Genomic DNA, 18,066 nt, shown 5'->3' with positions numbered 1-18,066 from the left:
GATGGACAAGGAGACCAGAGCTGAGACAGGGCAGGCCACTGCTAAGGAAGATATTTTCACCCACCAGTCAGAGGACAGAGTGGATAGATGCAGACTAAATACAGGGGTGGTCTGTGTGTCTTAGTGGGTGTGTTTTTCAATTTATACTTTTGTCTCATGTTCTGAGAGCATGAATGAAAACCGTTTTGTTATTGTTGTTGTTGGTGGTTTAAAATGGACTGTTTACTAGTGAGTCTTTCTATGTCAGTGGATGCCACTGGGTTTGTGGTTAAAGTGAGTAGAGAGAAGAATGCAGCCGTGAATGTATCCTGTGTAGTGGAAATCTTTGCAGGACTCCTCATGGCCAATTTATGAATGGACTGCTGCTTGCCTTGCAGATGGGCAACACCTACCAAGATCCTAAGTTCCTGTATTCTTCCTGAATTTTGGCCGCTCTCTGAAGGGGTTCGTGGTTTTGTGTCCAAGATGTGTACCACCATCAAGCTTTGTGACATGACCATGGACTGGACTGCTGAAGGGAATGCCAAGCATCTCAGAAAAGTCAAAAATTAGCATGACTGGTAAGGATCCCTCTGGAGATTCCCTGCTTGGATAGATAGCCACCCAAGTTGCATGATTAGGAGCTGTCAGTGCCACAGTGTTCAATTAAAGAAAAGTATTTCTCCAGGCTTCTTTCCTCCCTATTGTTCTGTTGCCCTCTATGTCAGTGAGGTGTTTGCCTTCAGGCACTATTTTGGGAATCCTTCAGAAAACAGTTTCAAATGGAAATGAAGAGGCCTAGTCTCTGCCTTTTAGGTAAAGTGCTTTGTAAAAGCTGTGTCTGAATCAGACTCTTGGCCCTTTGTGTGGCTGTGAATTACATTCTAGGCACCCAAAAGAACTCAAGAAAGATCCCATGTGTCCATCCAAATCTAAAAGAATGAAAAAGAAGTGTAATATTGGATGAAGTCTCTTGCCTTCCTCTGGTCAGGCTCCTGACCACTATGAAGTCAGAACAGGGATCCTCTGGGTCAAATGTGTTGTTGCAAGTTCTCCAGGAACTAGCACACAGGTGTTTGGGTTTTTTCATGAGTCCAGTACGCATAAAGAATCTACCCCTGGCAGGCAGGAGGCCTCGAATTTGAGAAGCAGAGCAGTATGAAGTAGAGGCCCATTTTATATATCCTGTTTCTCAGGAAGGGTGTCCAGGCCACCATGACATTTGGCATATGGTAGGCATGAGAGCTTACTCGGCACACCATCGAAGACGGCTTCCCCTATGCAAACCCCCAGCCAGAATGTTATGATGAGTGTCTGTATGGAAGAAGACAAGGGCCATGTAGGAGCGTTTTTGTTAGAATAGTGGTCTTTTGTGTGGCGGTTGGAAAAGATGACTGGGTCAACTACAGCTTGAACTCTGGTGTGATGCCATTAGAGACTGAGTTCTGGAACTGATCTCAGAGAACTCTTGCCATGAATTGTGTTGGGATTTTCCAAGGCCAGGCATTAGAGGAGCCTTTGGAAACTGAGATCTACGCTGAGGGTGGCTTTCTCCACAGCACTGGAAATCTCAGCCAGGATTTCACATGATTTTGCTGTTAAAGCCTTTTCAGCTCTAGTTGAGAGCCAAAACTCACATGAACCTCATATTTGAGACCCCAATGGGCCTGGATTCCTGGGACCTTTCGCCACTCCTTGAAAAGCTTTGCCTGCATGCAATCTCCAGAGCTTCTACTGAAAGGAGATTCCTCAACAGGTAATGGCTCCTGAATGAATCAAAACCCACAGTGCCAACTTCTTCATTCCTGAAATAAGGCTAGGGCAATAGCGTGAAGTGTTTGAGAATCCCATGACCAGAAATCCCTGGAGAACCTTTAGATCTCCGGTTGCTCATCATGACTGAACCAGGGAGAGCCATTTTTGACTGAGTGGAATTCCTGACCATGGTGAAGAACCGAGATGCCAGTGAGTAGGAGCCAGCAGGGAACTGGGCCTGGAGCAATGAAGTGCAGATGTGTGACCAACATCAGTGGTGGGCCCCTGTGCTCCTGTCATTTCTTCGAATGACATGTGACTGACAAGGTGCAGCCAGCAGACCCTAAAATATAAAGGCATGTTGTTGTGGGGAGAGGATTTGGTGTGATGCTCAGAATCAAGTTGCTATGCTCAAGGGGGAAAGATATACTGGGTAGCAGCCCAGTTTGTGTTTTTTCCTTCAGACCCTGAACCACCCCACGTGACAGAGCTCCCTCCTGCACCGTGCCCCAGTTGACCTTTATGTATTTCAAAAAAAAAAAAAAAACACCCACCAATTTTCCAAAGAAGCTGCAAGAAATGCCATTAAAACTGGAGGGTGAGCCAAACACTTCACAATCCACCCAGGGAGACATTCATACCCCATGGCCACAGTTACCCTACAAAGAGAGGATTCAGCTCTGCTGCCTCCTGCTGGTATTGGAAAATATAAAACCATGTCCTCCTGTTCACATAGACTGAGACCAAGCTTTCATGGTCTCACTGCAAAGGAAGCTAAAGCACAAAGCTATATTTCTAGTGCACAAATGTCAGAGGCAGATAGTCAAGAAGTCATTAGGCCAGCAATGTTCCATGTTTGTGGTTTGTTTACCCTGCCCCCTACTTTTGGGATCTCTTCTGCCACACCCAAGTTTGTGAGCTCCTCAGAATTTCTAATCCAGATATGTATTCACAGATTTTTTTCTTCTTCTCCTCTCATCGTGTGTTATTTGGGGTGATAGTATTGTCAAGGCATTGTGGTGGATGACAGTGGAAGATTTTTATGTGGCACATGTTCGCATGTATATTAGACCCATTTTCCGTTTTGCCATTTGAAATATCGAATCTCTGACACTAACCCATAACTTACTGGACTCTGACTCCTTCTCATAACATCGATAAAAATACTCCAGAGGACTAGAAGTAGAGGCATTTGATAGGAGGCACGGTGTCTACTTGGACTTGCCTTTTGCTTCATCAGAGATACATATTATAAAACCTCCCACACATTTTTCTCCTTTTATTTCTCCATGACTTTTCAAAATTCACAAATATGTAACTTCCTGACTCCCTGTCTCTGTCGCCTGGGTCACAATGTATATTTTTATATACACATATATAATCCTCCTGCCATCACAGTTATATTCTTGAGAGTATTCTGAATTTGGAAAATACAAATTTCATGAAGGGATCACTTCCCCCCAATACACTGAGGTAACTAAAAATTCAAGCTGTGGTGAGCTTATACTTCAACAAGATTATACATGAAACAATGTAGAGGAAAATGAATATTTTGGGTACATATGTGAAGGACATATATCCCCTTAGGAATTTTGATTGGCATAGGTACCTTACATTTTAATATATTAAATATATACTATGGATTTGCAAACATGAAATACATGTGTCATATACTTATACTACCTTGATTCTTTCATGTCCATCTGTGTTGATTTAAATCAACTTTTCACAAGATATTTCTCAGACATATTCATTTTCTTGCTCTACATATTCATTTCTGAATACTCAAAATGAACTTGAGTGAAGATTGAGTACGAACCCTAATATTTCTACAGTAAGTGACCCAGTTGAACATCAATGAAAGAATATTCATATGAAACATGATGTGTATTTTGAAGTAAATTTTCATTCAAAATTGTTAAATTCCTATTTCTTCGAAAATGATAAATCATAGGATCTATCATTTCATCCAATATTCACAAATTGATATGCATATGATTCACTTCACTCCCGGTATCAGAACCCATGGATTTCTCTATGGATCTTTACTTGCTTTTTCATGAGATTTCTTTTAAAACACATTACTTTTGAATTCCATCATCATTTTCGAAGCAAAACTCAAACCCAGTTTGGTATTATTAGTAACCCTAATATTACCAATAGATGTATGCCTACTGGGATTGAATATTTGTATGTGAATACCAGATTTCATGTATTTATTAAAATATCAATTCAATCCATTATTCAAAATAGTAACATGTTATAGTTTTTTTTTTTTTCACCGTATGGTCAATTTATAAATCATCTTTATATACGTAGACCCAGGTCCACCTATTTTTATCCCCAAACCCTAAATCATAGGGTTTCAAAAACATGCTCCCAGAAATAGTGGAAGAAATACGCCTGTCCCCTGCTCCATGTATTCCTTTCATCACATCATCTTCTGGACACAACATGCAAAATTCACACTTATCTTATTCTTGTACAAAAGCCTCATTTTAATGAGAGCATGGATTACTAAAATCATCTATATCTGTGTTTCCTACTCTTTTCAAATTTCAATCCTATGGTGTGTATACACTTGTTTCTTTTTAACATAGGTTAATTCAATCACCCCCCTGTTCAAAATATGCCTGATCTTGTCACTCATTTTGTACATTCCAGATCTCCTAACATCACTACTGATATCTATTTCCCCAAGTGCCTTGTTGTGACTGACTCTTCATGTGTGCTGACATTCCCATTTACACTCTAATAGAACTTCATTCCATTGCAAAATGGGCCTTTTATCCAAATCCTAAACTCACACTTCTTCCTTTCCCTACACTGGAATCTGCCTAGTATCTCAATTTCACTGGAAGATCTGTTTTACATTCAGTAGTCCCAGGAACAAGATCTTATGCCATTGTATATGGATTGAGAGGATTCAACTCTGCAGAACATAAATCACAACTATGTGTGCAAGTCAAGGGCCCAACACCCTTGTGTGCTTCAGATCTTACCTAGTTTTCTATTTTCCTACTCACATTTCTCCTTACATTCTATAAATATCCCAGTTCCCAATACCCGTATTCATCCAGCAGAATGACTCCTACCCAAAATAGAACCTGATATATCCTTAACCATACCCTGTTCCCTTTGTCTATTTTCACATAACAGCAGGTCCTGAGTTGATCTTGCCGTGTAGGAATGTAGGGAATCCTACAGCTGCTGAGAAGCTCAAAGGTAGATGCAGAAATAATCCGTGGAGCAAATGTAGGCAGCTAGGTAGGACCTGTGAGGTCTAAAGTCATCTTCCATGGCCAAAAACCCAGTCAAGATGAAGAGATGTGGCTGAATCAGCCACCCTCTTCTCAATGCAGAGAAGATGGACACAATCAGGCCTGTGTGGGTTGCTGAATCCGGGCTCCTAGGGTATATAGAACTTTATGTCTTGGGAAAATGTCCCAGGAAGGTGGGGCAGCCTCCATCTCATGGGACCCTTAGAAACTACTGTTAGGACAAAGTGGTTGTCAAGGCAGTGACCTCATTCACTTCCTGAAGGAAGTGACCTCACCTCACTTCCTTAGTGATGGAACTCTCTGAACTTGGGATCCAGGAGGCGAGGCACCCACAAGCAGTTCCAGTCCCAGTGGGCTCACTTGTTTCTCTGTACCAAGGCCAGAGTCATTCTTTCTTGGCACCTAGTGATGTGTGGATAGCAAAATGCCTTGAATGGTCTGGACAGGGGTTTTTCCTGAGAGAGAAGTATTGGCTCATTGCTGGCTAATGACAACTACACACAGATGGACAAGGAGACCAGAGCTGAGACAGGGCAGGCCACTGCTAAGGAAGATATTTTGACCCACCAGTCAGAGGACAGAGTGGATAGATGCAGACCAAATACAGGGGTGGTCTGTGTGTCTTAGTGGGTGTGTTTTTCAATTTGTACTTTTGTCTCATGTTCTGAGAGCATGAATGAAAACCGTTTTGTTATTGTTGTTGTTGTTGGTTTAAAATGGACTGTTAACTAGTGAGTCTTTCTATGTCAGTGGATGCCACTGGGTTTGTGGTTAAAGTGAGTAGAGAGAAGAATGCAGCCGTGAATGTATCCTGTGTAGTGGAAATCTTTGCAGGACTCCTCATGGCCAATTTATGAATGGACTGCTGCTTGCCTTGCAGATGGGCAACACCTACCAAGATCCTAAGTTCCTGTATTCTTCCTGAATTTCGGCCGCTCTCTGAAGGGGTTCGTGGTTTTGTGTCCAAGATGTGTACCACCATCAAGCTTTGTGACATGACCATGGACTGGATTGCTGAAGGGAATGCCAAGCATCTCAGAAAAGTCAAAAATTAGCGTGACTGGTAAGGATCCCTCTGGAGAATCCCTGCTTTGATAGATAGCCACCCAAGTTGCATGATTAGGAGCTGTCAGTGCCACAGTGTTCAATTAAAGAAAAGTATTTCTCCAGGCTTCTTTCCTCCCTATTGTTCTGTTCCCCTCTAAGTCAGGGAGGTGTTTGCCTTCAGGCACTATTTTGGGAATCCTTCAGAAAACAGTTTCAAATGGAAATGAGGAGGCCTAATCTCTGCCTTTTAGGTAAAGTGCTTTGTAAAAGCTGTGTCTGAATCAGACTCTTGGCCCTGTGTGTGGCTGTGAATTACATTCTAGGCACCCAAAAGAACTCACGAAAAATCCCATGTGTCCATCCAAATCTAAAAGAATGAAAAAGAAGTGTAATATTGGATGAAGTCTCTTGCCTTCCTCTGGTCAGGCTCCTGACCACTATGAAGTCAGAACAGGGATCCTCTGGGTCAAATGAGTTGTTGCAGGAACTAGCACACAGGTGTTTGGGTTTCTTCTTGAGTCCAGTACGCATAAAGAATCTACCCCTGGCAGGCAGGAGGCCTCGAATTTCAGAAGCAGATCAGTATAGAGGCTTATTTTATCTATCCTGTTTCTCAGGAAGGGTGTCCAGGCCACCATGACATTTGGCATATGGTAGGCATGAGAGCTTACTCGGCACACCATCTAAGATGGCTTCCCCTATGCAAACCCCCAGCCAGAATGTTATGATGAGTGTCTGTATGGAAGAAGACAAGGGCCATGTAGGAGCGTTTTTGTTAGAATAGTGGTCTTTTGTGTGGCGGTTGGAAAAGATGACTGGGTCAACTACAGCTTGAACTCTGGTGTGATGCCATTAGAGACTGAGTTCTGGAACTGATCTCAGAGAACTCTTGCCAAGAATTGTGTTGGAATTTTCCAAAGCCAGGCATTAGAGGAGCCTTTGGAAACTGAGATCTACGCTGAGGGTGGCTTTCTCCACAGCACTGGAAATCTCAGCCAGGATTTCACATGATTTTGCTGTTAAAGCCTTTTCAGCTCTAGTTGAGAGCCAAAACTCACATGAACCTCATATTTGAGACCCCAATGGGCCTGGATTCCTGGGACCTTTCGCCACTCCTTGAAAAGCTTTGCCTGCATGCAATCTCCAGAGCTTCTACTGAAAGGAGATTCCTCAACAGGTAATGGCTCCTGAATGAATCAAAACCCACAGTGCCAACTTCTTCATTCCTGAAATATGGCTAGGGCAATAGCGTGAAGTGTTTGAGAATCCCATGACCAGAAATCCCTGGGAACCTTTAGATCTCCTGTTGCTCATCATGACTGAACCAGGGAGTGCCATTTTTGACTGAGTGGAATTTCTGACCATGGTGAAGAACCGAGATGCCAGTGAGTAGGAGCCAGCAGGGAACTGGGCCTGGAGCAATGAAGTGCAGATGTGTGACCAACATCAGTGGTGGGCCCCTGTGCTCCTGTCATTTCTTCGAATGACATGTGACTGACAAGGTGCAGCCAGCAGACCCTAAAATATAAAGTCATGTTGTTGTGGGGAGAGGATTTGGTGTGATGCTCAGAATCAAGTTGCTATGCTCAAGGGGGAAAGATATACTGGGTAGCAGCCCAGTTTGTGTTTTTTCCTTCAGACCCTGAACCACCCCACGTGACAGAGCTCCCTCCTGCACCGTGCCCCAGTTGACCTTTATGTATTTCAAAAAAAAAAAAACACCCACCAATTTTCCAGAGAAGCTGCAAGAAATGCCATTAAAACTGGAGGGTGAGCCAAACACTTCACAATCCACCCAGGGAGACATTCATACCCCATGGCCACAGTTACCCTACAAAGAGAGGATTCAGCTCTGCTGCCTCCTGCTGGTATTGGAAAATATAAAACCATGTCCTCCTGTTCACATAGACTGAGACCAAGCTTTCATGGTCTCACTGCAAGGGAAGCTAAAGCACAAAGCTATATTTCTAGTGCACAAATGTCAGAGGCAGATAGTCAAGAAGTCATTAGGCCAGCAATGTTCCATGTTTGTGGTTTGTTTACCCTGCCCCCTACTTTTGGGATCTCTTCTGCCACACCCAAGTTTGTGAGCTCCTCAGAATTTCTAATCCAGATATGTATTCACAGATTTTTTTCTTCTTCTCCTCTCATCGTGTGTTATTTGGGGTGATAGTATTGTCAAGGCATTGTGGTGGATGACAGTGGAAGATTTTTATGTGGCACATGTTCGCATGTATATTAGACCCATTTTCCGTTTTGCCATTTGAAATATCGAATCTCTGACACTAACCCATAACTTACTGGACTCTGACTCCTTCTCATAACATCGATAAAAATACTCCAGAGGACTAGAAGTAGAGGCATTTGATAGGAGGCACGGTGTCTACTTGGACTTGCCTTTTGCTTCATCAGAGATACATATTATAAAACCTCCCACACATTTTTCTCCTTTTATTTCTCCATGACTTTTCAAAATTCACAAATATGTAACTTCCTGACTCCCTGTCTCTGTCGCCTGGGTCACAATGTATATTTTTATATACACATATATAATCCTCCTGCCATCACAGTTATATTCTTGAGAGTATTCTGAATTTGGAAAATACAAATTTCATGAAGGGATCACTTCCCCCCAATACACTGAGGTAACTAAAAATTCAAGCTGTGGTGAGCTTATACTTCAACAAGATTATACATGAAACAATGTAGAGGAAAATGAATATTTTGGGTACATATGTGAAGGACATATATCCCCTTCGGAATTTTGATTGGCATAGGTACCTTACATTTTAATATATTAAATATATACTATGGATTTGCAAACATGAAATACATGTGTCATCTACTTATACTACCTTGATTCTTTCATGTCCATCTGTGTTGATTTAAATCAACTTTTCACAAGATATTTCTCAGACATATTCATTTTCTTGTTCTACATATTCATTTCTGAATACTCAAAATGAACTTGAGTGAAGATTGAGTACGAACCCTAATATTTCTACAGTAAGTGACCCAGTTGAACATCAATGAAAGAATATTCATATGAAACATGATGTGTATTTTGAAGTAAATTTTCATTCAAAATTGTTAAATTCCTATTTCTTCGAAAATGATAAATCATAGGATCTATCATTTCATCCAATATTCACAAATTGATATGCATATGATTCACTTCACTCCCGGTATCAGAACCCATGGATTTCTCTATGGATCTTTACTTGCTTTTTCATGAGATTTCTTTTAAAACACATTACTTTTGAATTCCATCATCATTTTCGAAGCAAAACTCAAACCCAGTTTGGTATAATTAGTAACCCTAATATTACCAATAGATGTATGCCTACTGGGATTGAATATTTGTATGTGAATACCAGATTTCATGTATTTATTAAAATATCAATTCAATCCATTATTCAAAATAGTAACATGTTATAGTTTTTTTTTTTTTTCACCGTATGGTCAATTTATAAATCATCTTTATATACGTAGACCCAGGTCCACCTATTTTTATCCCCAAACCCTAAATCATAGGGTTTCAAAAACATGCTCCCAGAAATAGTGGAAGAAATACGCCTGTCCCCTGCTCCATGTATTCCTTTCATCACATCATCTTTTGGACACAAAATGCAAAATTCACACTTATCTTATTCTTGTACAAAAGCCTCATTTTAATGAGAGCATGGATTACTAAAATCATCTATATCTGTGTTTCCTACTCTTTTCAAATTTCAATCCTATGGTGTGTATACACTTGTTTCTTTTTAACATAGGTTAATTCAATCACCCCCCTGTTCAAAATATGCCTGATCTTGTCACTCATTTTGTACATTCCAGATCTCCTAACATCACTATTGATATCTATTTCCCCAAGTGACTTGTTGTGACTGACTCTTCATGTGTGCTGACATTCCCATTTACACTCTAATAGAACTTCATTCCATTGCAAAATGGGCCTTTTGTCCAAATCCTAAACTCACACTTCTTCCTTTCCCTACACTGGAATCTGCCTAGTATCTCAATTTCACTGGAAGATCTGTTTTACATTCAGTAGTCCCAGGAACAAGATCTTATGCCATTGTATATGGATTGAGAGGATTCAACTCTGCAGAACATAAATCACAACTATGTGTGCAAGTCAAGGGCCCAACACCCTTGTGTGCTTCAGATCTTACCTAGTTTTCTATTTTCATACTCACATTTCTCCTTACATTCTATAAATATCCCAGTTCCCAATACCCGTATTCATCCAGCAGAATGACTCCTACCCAAAATAGAACCTGATATATCCTTAACCATACCCTGTTCCCTTTGTCTATTTTCACATAACAGCAGGTCCTGAGTTGATCTTGCCGTGTAGGAATGTAGGGAATCCTACAGCTGCTGAGAAGCTCAAAGGTAGATGCAGAAATAATCCGTGGAGCAAATGTAGGCAGCTAGGTAGGACCTGTGAGGTCTAAAGTCATCTTCCATGGCCAAAAACCCAGTCAAGATGAAGAGATGTGGCTGAATCAGCCACCCTCTTCTCAATGCAGAGAAGATGGACACAATCAGGCCTGTGTGGGTTGCTGAATCCGGGCTCCTAGGGTATATAGAACTTTATGTCTTGGGAAAATGTCCCAGGAAGGTGGGGCAGCCTCCATCTCATGGGACCCTTAGAAACTACTGTTAGGACAAAGTGGTTGTCAAGGCAGTGACCTCATTCACTTCCTGAAGGAAGTGACCTCACCTCACTTCCTTAGTGATGGAACTCTCTGAACTTGGGATCCAGGAGGCGAGGCACCCACAAGCAGTTCCAGTCCCAGTGGGCTCACTTGTTTCTCTGTACCAAGGCCAGAGTCATTCTTTCTTGGCACCTAGTGATGTGTGGATAGCAAAATGCCTTGAATGGTCTGGACAGGGGTTTTTCCTGAGAGAGAAGTATTGGCTCATTGCTGGCTAATGACAACTACACACAGATGGACAAGGAGACCAGAGCTGAGACAGGGCAGGCCACTGCTAAGGAAGATATTTTCACCCACCAGTCAGAGGACAGAGTGGATAGATGCAGACCAAATACAGGGGTGGTCTGTGTGTCTTAGTGGGTGTGTTTTTCAATTTGTACTTTTGTCTCATGTTCTGAGAGCATGAATGAAAACCGTTTTGTTATTGTTGTTGTTGTTGGTTTAAAATGGACTGTTAACTAGTGAGTCTTTCTATGTCAGTGGATGCCACTGGGTTTGTGGTTAAAGTGAGTAGAGAGAAGAATGCAGCCGTGAATGTATCCTGTGTAGTGGAAATCTTTGCAGGACTCCTCATGGCCAATTTATGAATGGACTGCTGCTTGCCTTGCAGATGGGCAACACCTACCAAGATCCTAAGTTCCTGTATTCTTCCTGAATTTCAGCCGCTCTCTGAAGGGGTTCGTGGTTTTGTGTCCAAGATGTGTACCACCATCAAGCTTTGTGACATGACCATGGACTGGATTGCTGAAGGGAATGCCAAGCATCTCAGAAAAGTCAAAAATTAGCGTGACTGGTAAGGATCCCTCTGGAGAATCCCTGCTTTGATAGATAGCCACCCAAGTTGCATGATTAGGAGCTGTCAGTGCCACAGTGTTCAATTAAAGAAAAGTATTTCTCCAGGCTTCTTTCCTCCCTATTGTTCTGTTCCCCTCTAAGTCAGGGAGGTGTTTGCCTTCAGGCACTATTTTGGGAATCCTTCAGAAAACAGTTTCAAATGGAAATGAGGAGGCCTAATCTCTGCCTTTTAGGTAAAGTGCTTTGTAAAAGCTGTGTCTGAATCAGACTCTTGGCCCTTTGTGTGGCTGTGAATTACATTCTAGGCACCCAAAAGAACTCAAGAAAAATCCCATGTGTCCATCCAAATCTAAAAGAATGAAAAAGAAGTGTAATATTGGATGAAGTCTCTTGCCTTCCTCTGGTCAGGCTCCTGACCACTATGAAGTCAGAACAGGGATCCTCTGGGTCAAATGTGTTGTTGCAAGTTGTCCAGGAACTAGCACACAGGTGTTTGGGTTTTTTCATGAGTCCAGTACGCATAAAGAATCTACCCCTGGCAGGCAGGAGGCCTCGAATTTGAGAAGCAGAGCAGTATGAAGTAGAGGCCCATTTTATATATCCTGTTTCTCAGGAAGGGTGTCCAGGCCACCATGACATTTGGCATATGGTAGGCATGAGAGCTTACTCGGCACACCATCGAAGACGGCTTCCCCTATGCAAACCCCCAGCCAGAATGTTATGATGAGTGTCTGTATGGAAGAAGACAAGGGCCATGTAGGAGCGTTTTTGTTAGAATAGTGGTCTTTTGTGTGGCGGTTGGAAAAGATGACTGGGTCAACTACAGCTTGAACTCTGGTGTGATGCCATTAGAGACTGAGTTCTGGAACTGATCTCAGAGAACTCTTGCCATGAATTGTGTTGGGATTTTCCAAGGCCAGGCATTAGAGGAGCCTTTGGAAACTGAGATCTACGCTGAGGGTGGCTTGCTCCACAGCACTGGAAATCTCAGCCAGGATTTCACATGATTTTGCTGTTAAAGCCTTTTCAGCTCTAGTTGAGAGCCAAAACTCACATGAACCTCATATTTGAGACCCCAATGGGCCTGGATTCCTGGGACCTTTCGCCACTCCTTGAAAAGCTTTGCCTGCATGCAATCTCCAGAGCTTCTACTGAAAGGAGATTCCTCAACAGGTAATGGCTCCTGAATGAATCAAAACCCACAGTGCCAACTTCTTCATTCCTGAAATAAGGCTAGGGCAATAGCGTGAAGTGTTTGAGAATCCCATGACCAGAAATCCCTGGAGAACCTTTAGATCTCCTGTTGCTCATCATGACTGAACCAGGGAGAGCCATTTTTGACTGAGTGGAATTCCTGACCATGGTGAAGAACCGAGATGCCAGTGAGTAGGAGCCAGCAGGGAACTGGGCCTGGAGAAATGAAGTGCACATGTGTGACCAACATCAGTGGTGGGCCCCTGTGCTCCTGTCATTTCTTCGAATGACATGTGACTGACAAGGTGCAGCCAGCAGACCCTAAAATATAAAGTCATGTTGTTGTGGGGAGAGGATTTGGTGTGATGCTCAGAATCAAGTTGCTATGCTCAAGGGGGAAAGATATACTGGGTAGCAGCCCAGTTTGTGTTTTTTCCTTCAGACCCTGAACCACCCCACGTGACAGAGCTCCCTCCTGCACCGTGCCCCAGTTGACCTTTATGTATTTCAAAAAAAAAAAACACCCACCAATTTTCCAGAGAAGCTGCAAGAAATGCCATTAAAACTGGAGGGTGAGCCAAAGGCTTCACAATCCACCCAGGGAGACATTCATACCCCATGGCCACAGTTACCCTACAAAGAGAGGATTCAGCTCTGCTGCCTCCTGCTGGTATTGGAAAATATAAAACCATGTCCTCCTGTTCACATAGACTGAGACCAAGCTTTCATGGTCTCACTGCAAAGGAAGCTAAAGCACAAAGCTATATTTCTAGTGCACAAATGTCAGAGGCAGATAGTCAAGAAGTCATTAGGCCAGCAATGTTCCATGTTTGTGGTTTGTTTACCCTTCCCCCTACTTTTGGGATCTCTTCTGCCACACCCAAGTTTGTGAGCTCCTCAGAATTTCTAATCCAGATATGTATTCACAGATTTTTTTCTTCTTCTCCTCTCATCGTGTGTTATTTGGGGTGATAGTATTGTCAAGGCATTGTGGTGGATGACAGTGGAAGATTTTTATGTGGCACATGTTCGCATGTATATTAGACCCATTTTCCGTTTTGCCATTTGAAATATCGAATCTCTGACACTAACCCATAACTTACTGGACTCTGACTCCTTCTCATAACATCGATAAAAATACTCCAGAGGACTAGAAGTAGAGGCATTTGATAGGAGGCACGGTGTCTACTTGGACTTGCCTTTTGCTTCATCAGAGATACATATTATAAAACCTCCCACACATTTTTCTCCTTTTATTTCTCCATGACTTTTCAAAATTCACAAATATGTAACTTCCTGACTCCCTGTCTCTGTCGCCTGGGTCACAATGTATATTTTTATATACACATATATAATCCTCCTGCCATCACAGTTATATTCTTGAGAGTATTCTGAATTTGGAAAATACAAATTTCATGAAGGGATCACTTCCCCCCAATACACTGAGGTAACTAAAAATTCAAGCTGTGGTGAGCTTATACTTCAACAAGATTATACATGAAACAATGTAGAGGAAAATGAATATTTTGGGTACATATGTGAAGGACATATATCCCCTTAGGAATTTTGATTGGCATAGGTACCTTACATTTTAATATATTAAATATATACTATGGATTTGCAAACATGAAATACATGTGTCATATACTTATACTACCTTGATTCTTTCATGTCCAACTGTGTTGATTTAAATCAACTTTTCACAAGATATTTCTCAGACATATTCATTTTCTTGCTCTACATATTCATTTCTGAATACTCAAAATGAACTTGAGTGAAGATTGAGTACGAACCCTAATATTTCTACAGTAAGTGACCCAGTTGAACATCAATGAAAGAATATTCATATGAAACATGATGTGTATTTTGAAGTAAATTTTCATTCAAAATTGTTAAATTCCTATTTCTTCGAAAATGATAAATCATAGGATGTATCATTTCATCCAATATTCACAAATTGATATGCATATGATTCACTTCACTCCCGGTATCAGAACCCATGGATTTCTCTATGGATCTTTACTTGCTTTTTCATGAGATTTCTTTTAAAACACATTACTTTTGAATTCCATCATCATTTTCGAAGCAAAACTCAAACCCAGTTTGGTATAATTAGTAACCCTAATATTACCAATAGATGTATGCCTACTGGGATTGAATATTTGTATGTGAATACCAGATTTCATGTATTTATTAAAATATCAATTCAATCCATTATTCAAAATAGTAACATGTTATAGTTTTTTTTTTTTTCACCGTATGGTCAATTTATAAATCATCTTTATATACGTAGACCCAGGTCCACCTATTTTTATCCCCAAACCCTAAATCATAGGGTTTCAAAAACATGCTCCCAGAAATAGTGGAAGAAATACGCCTGTCCCCTGCTCCATGTATTCCTTTCATCACATCATCTTCTGGACACAAAATGCAAAATTCACACTTATCTTATTCTTGTACAAAAGCCTCATTTTAATGAGAGCATGGATTACTAAAATCATCTATATCTGTGTTTCCTACTCTTTTCAAATTTCAATCCTATGGTGTGTATACACTTGTTTCTTTTTAACATAGGTTAATTCAATCACCCCCCTGTTCAAAATATGCCTGATCTTGTCACTCATTTTGTACATTCCAGATCTCCTAACATCACTATTGATATCTATTTCCCCAAGTGCCTTGTTGTGACTGACTCTTCATGTGTGCTGACATTCCCATTTACACTCTAATAGAACTTCATTCCATTGCAAAATGGGCCTTTTGTCCAAATCCTAAACTCACACTTCTTCCTTTCCCTACACTGGAATCTGCCTAGTATCTCAATTTCACTGGAAGATCTGTTTTACATTCAGTAGTCCCAGGAACAAGATCTTATGCCATTGTATATGGATTGAGAGGATTCAACTCTGCAGAACATAAATCACAACTATGTGTGCAAGTCAAGGGCCCAACACCCTTGTGTGCTTCAGATCTTACCTAGTTTTCTATTTTCATACTCACATTTCTCCTTACATTCTATAAATATCCCAGTTCCCAATACCCGTATTCATCCAGCAGAATGACTCCTACCCAAAATAGAACCTGATATATCCTTAACCATACCCTGTTCCCTTTGTCTATTTTCACATAACAGCAGGTCCTGAGTTGATCTTGCCGTGTAGGAATGTAGGGAATCCTACAGCTGCTGAGAAGCTCAAAGGTAGATGCAGAAATAATCCGTGGAGCAAATGTAGGCAGCTAGGTAGGACCTGTGAGGTCTAAAGTCATCTTCCATGGCCAAAAACCCAGTCAAGATGAAGAAATGTGGCTGAATCAGCCACCCTCTTCTCAATGCAGAGAAGATGGACACAATCAGGCCTGTGTGGGTTGCTGAATCCGGGCTCCTAGGGTATATAGAACTTTATGTCTTGGGAAAATGTCCCAGGAAGGTGGGGCAGCCTCCATCTCATGGGACCCTTAGAAACTACTGTTAGGACAAAGTGGTTGTCAAGGCAGTGACCTCATTCACTTCCTGAAGGAAGTGACCTCACCTCACTTCCTTAGTGATGGAACTCTCTGAACTTGGGATCCATGAGGCGAGGCACCCACAAGCAGTTCCAGTCCCAGTGGGCTCACTTGTTTCTCTGTACCAAGGCCAGAGTCATTCTTTCTTGGCACCTAGTGATGTGTGGATAGCAAAATGCCTTGAATGGTCTGGACAGGGGTTTTTCCTGAGAGAGAAGTATTGGCTCATTGCTGGCTAATGACAACTACACACAGATGGACAAGGAGACCAGAGCTGAGACAGGGCAGGCCACTGCTAAGGAAGATATTTTGACCCACCAGTCAGAGGACAGAGTGGATAGATGCAGACCAAATACAGGGGTGGTCTGTGTGTCTTAGTGGGTGTGTTTTTCAATTTGTACTTTTGTCTCATGTTCTGAGAGCATGAATGAAAACCGTTTTGTTATTGTTGTTGTTGTTGGTTTAAAATGGACTGTTAACTAGTGAGTCTTTCTATGTCAGTGGATGCCACTGGGTTTGTGGTTAAAGTGAGTAGAGAGAAGAATGCAGCCGTGAATGTATCCTGTGTAGTGGAAATCTTTGCAGGACTCCTCATGGCCAATTTATGAATGGACTGCTGCTTGCCTTGCAGATGGGCAACACCTACCAAGATCCTAAGTTCCTGTATTCTTCCTGAATTTCAGCCGCTCTCTGAAGGGGTTCGTGGTTTTGTGTCCAAGATGTGTACCACCATCAAGCTTTGTGACATGACCATGGACTGGATTGCTGAAGGGAATGCCAAGCATCTCAGAAAAGTCAAAAATTAGCGTGACTGGTAAGGATCCCTCTGGAGAATCCCTGCTTTGATAGATAGCCACCCAAGTTGCATGATTAGGAGCTGTCAGTGCCACAGTGTTCAATTAAAGAAAAGTATTTCTCCAGGCTTCTTTCCTCCCTATTGTTCTGTTCCCCTCTAAGTCAGGGAGGTGTTTGCCTTCAGGCACTATTTTGGGAATCCTTCAGAAAACAGTTTCAAATGGAAATGAGGAGGCCTAATCTCTGCCTTTTAGGTAAAGTGCTTTGTAAAAGCTGTGTCTGAATCAGACTCTTGGCCCTGTGTGTGGCTGTGAATTACATTCTAGGCACCCAAAAGAACTCACGAAAAATCCCATGTGTCCATCCAAATCTAAAAGAATGAAAAAGAAGTGTAATATTGGATGAAGTCTCTTGCCTTCCTCTGGTCAGGCTCCTGACCACTATGAAGTCAGAACAGGGATCCTCTGGGTCAAATGAGTTGTTGCAGGAACTAGCACACAGGTGTTTGGGTTTCTTCTTGAGTCCAGTACGCATAAAGAATCTACCCCTGGCAGGCAGGAGGCCTCGAATTTCAGAAGCAGATCAGTATAGAGGCTTATTTTATCTATCCTGTTTCTCAGGAAGGGTGTCCAGGCCACCATGACATTTGGCATATGGTAGGCATGAGAGCTTACTCGGCACACCATCTAAGATGGCTTCCCCTATGCAAACCCCCAGCCAGAATGTTATGATGAGTGTCTGTATGGAAGAAGACAAGGGCCATGTAGGAGCGTTTTTGTTAGAATAGTGGTCTTTTGTGTGGCGGTTGGAAAAGATGACTGGGTCAACTACAGCTTGAACTCTGGTGTGATGCCATTAGAGACTGAGTTCTGGAACTGATCTCAGAGAACTCTTGCCAAGAATTGTGTTGGAATTTTCCAAAGCCAGGCATTAGAGGAGCCTTTGGAAACTGAGATCTACGCTGAGGGTGGCTTTCTCCACAGCACTGGAAA

At 41.9% G+C, this 18,066-nt stretch overlaps 1 long non-coding RNA gene across 1 annotated transcript; it reads left to right on the top strand.

Moving 5' to 3' along the window:
• The first annotated feature begins 5,900 nt into the window (after positions 1 to 5,900).
• LOC144374617 (uncharacterized) lies at positions 5,901 to 17,394 on the top strand. The gene is made up of 3 exons (XR_013433973.1): positions 5,901 to 6,078; positions 11,397 to 11,579; positions 16,911 to 17,394. It is a non-coding gene; the product is annotated as an uncharacterized LOC144374617 (long non-coding RNA).
• The last annotated feature ends 672 nt before the right edge of the window (positions 17,395 to 18,066 follow it).

Source organism: Ictidomys tridecemlineatus, unplaced genomic scaffold (assembly GCF_052094955.1).
Source record: "Ictidomys tridecemlineatus isolate mIctTri1 unplaced genomic scaffold, mIctTri1.hap1 Scaffold_777, whole genome shotgun sequence".
Taxonomy (NCBI): domain Eukaryota; kingdom Metazoa; phylum Chordata; class Mammalia; order Rodentia; family Sciuridae; genus Ictidomys; species Ictidomys tridecemlineatus.
Note: the sequence above shows the minus strand (reverse complement) of the source record. Positions and strands in the feature narration are given on the sequence as shown.